Here is a 2,500-nt window from a genome sequence, read left to right as displayed (position 1 = left end):
CTTCCTTGGATGTGGTAGCCGTTTCTCAGGCTCCCTCTCCGGAATCGAACCCTGATTCCCCGTTACCCGTTACAACCATGGTAGGCGCAGAACCTACCATCGACAGTTGATAAGGCAGACATTTGAAAGATGCGTCGCCGGTACGAGGACCGTGCGATCAGCCCAAAGTTATTCAGAGTCACCAAGGCAAACGGACCGGACGAGCCGACCGATTGGTTTTGATCTAATAAAAGCGTCCCTTCCATCTCTGGTCGGGACTCTGTTTGCATGTATTAGCTCTAGAATTACCACAGTTATCCAAGTAACGTGGGTACGATCTAAGGAACCATAACTGATTTAATGAGCCATTCGCGGTTTCACCTTAATGCGGCTTGTACTGAGACATGCATGGCTTAATCTTTGAGACAAGCATATGACTACTGGCAGGATCAACCAGGGAGCTGCGTCAACTAGAGCTGAGCAGCCGGCCGCCCGGGAGTGTGTCCCGGGGGCCCGCGCGAACACGCAAGCGTCCGCTCAATTATTCTGCAAACAGGAGGAGGCTGAGCTCCCCTGCACAATACACCTCGAAACCCTCTCAGGTCCCGGCGGCGCGCAGCGCCGTCCTAAGTACTTGGTCGGGTTCGAGAGAGGCGCAATCGCCCGGAGTTAGGCGAGTAGACGCTTTAGGTGCGACCACCCGTGCTCCCAACTGAGCTTGCCGCTGCCGACAGAGGCCCGGGAGCGTGCTGTCGTGGCATTGCCGGCGGGAGACAACACGCGCCACCTACGGTGACCGGCAGCTCCAACGCCAGCGCCACAGAAGGGCAAAGGCCCCACGTGGGTGCCGAAGCGAACTCTCCCAGCACAGCGCACGTGCCAACACGTCTGCACAACTGCGATACAAACCACCAGCGAGAACCGCTGGGGCGACCGAGCAGCAGACGGCGTCGCGGCGCCGAGTGCCGGGCGGCGGCGCATCCTCAACGCACACAGTCCTCAATCGGACCAGCACACTGCAGATGTCCACCGCGCTTCGCACCGGGCCGGCGAGGACCCACTTTGGCTGCACGGCGCCGCGCGCAGGGTGCCCCGGCGCGCAGCTGCGCCGCCTGCCGCGTCCGTCGGCCGGCGCGCCTGCCACTGGGCGCCCCCACCAGCCGGCTGTAGCGCGTGCGCCCACGCACCGCGCGGCCAGCACGCCGGGCGGCCCCCCCCTCACCGGCCGGGGACAGTCCCACCCACCCACAGCCGCGTATCGCTTCACACCCAGATCCACATTCACGTTCATTGGTGTGGTGGGTATCGCTGACACAACCGCGTCATAGCTGTACCGATCGTTGCCCTCACAGATGTACCTCCAGCAAGATCAACCGCACCACAACGGGTTACCAGTTGTTCATTTGCGTAACGTCACCAGTAAACGTACACGTCCACGTCCATCCCCGTTTGCAAAGTCAACTATTATTGCATGCCTGCCTGTCAGGTGTCAAGACACACTACATCCGCTCACATCCACGCAACAAAATGTGCCCGACTAGAGGGCACGTGGAAGGTGCCCCCGTACGTATGCGATGTCCATTGCGCGACGAACTGTCAACCGGCCTCTGTAGCATGTCGCAGATGTGGAACGCGGGACACCGTGCTATCACATTGTGTGAGAAGAGACTACTATGTCTGCATACACGCGCCACTACATGAACAGACGGCTCATGCTGATCGCCATCCACTGCGTCCATTACTCCCACACGTCTCTATGGCGTACCACACTGCAATACAGCTGTTATGGGGAGATGACACGTAGCTGTGTACACAACATTCTGAGCGGGTTGCGGTTGGACAACAATACATTAATGTAACGTGTCATATGCCATTTACAGAGCAGGTTAAGGCACAACGTGGGTTAGGTTAAGGCACAACGTGGGTTATGTTAAGGCACAACGTGGGTTATGTTAAGGCACAACGTGGGTTAGGTTAAGGCACAACGTGGGTTAGGTTAAGGCACAACGTGGGGTAGATTGCGGCACAACTTGGGGTAGATTGCGGCACAACTTGGGGTAGATTGCGGCACAACTTGGGGTAGATTGCGGCACAACTTGGGGTAGATTGCGGCACAACTTGGGGTAGATTGCGGCACAACTTGGGGTAGATTGCGGCACAACTTGGGGTAGATTGCGGTACAACTTGGGGTAGATTGCGGTACAACTTGGGGTAGATTGCGGTACAACTTGGGGTAGATTGCGGTACAACTTGGGGTAGATTGCGGTACAACTTGGGGTAGATTGCGGTACAACTTGGGGTAGATTGCGGTACAACTTGGGGTAGATTGCGGTACAACTTGGGGTAGATTGCGGTACAACTTGGGGTAGATTGCGGTACAACTTGGGGTAGATTGCGGTACAAATTGCATTACATTGCGGTGCAAATTGCGTTACATTGCGGTGCAAATTGCGTTAGGTTAAGGTGCAACACAGGTTAGGTTAAGGTGCAACACAGGTTAGGTTAAGGTGCAACACAGGTT

At 56.7% G+C, this 2,500-nt stretch overlaps 1 non-coding gene across 1 annotated transcript in view; it reads right to left on the bottom strand.

Moving 5' to 3' along the window:
- Positions 1–439, bottom strand: part of LOC126112077 (small subunit ribosomal RNA) — a 1,909-nt gene extending 1,470 nt beyond the window's left edge. The window contains exon 1 of the ribosomal RNA XR_007524289.1: positions 1–439. This exon is cut by the window's left edge and continues 1,470 nt beyond it. This is a non-coding gene — a ribosomal RNA (small subunit ribosomal RNA).
- Between the last annotated feature and the right edge of the window lie 2,061 nt (positions 440–2,500).

The sequence above is a fragment of the Schistocerca cancellata genome, unplaced genomic scaffold, assembly GCF_023864275.1.
Source record: "Schistocerca cancellata isolate TAMUIC-IGC-003103 unplaced genomic scaffold, iqSchCanc2.1 HiC_scaffold_124, whole genome shotgun sequence".
NCBI classification, from domain to species: domain Eukaryota; kingdom Metazoa; phylum Arthropoda; class Insecta; order Orthoptera; family Acrididae; genus Schistocerca; species Schistocerca cancellata.
Note: the sequence above shows the minus strand (reverse complement) of the source record. Positions and strands in the feature narration are given on the sequence as shown.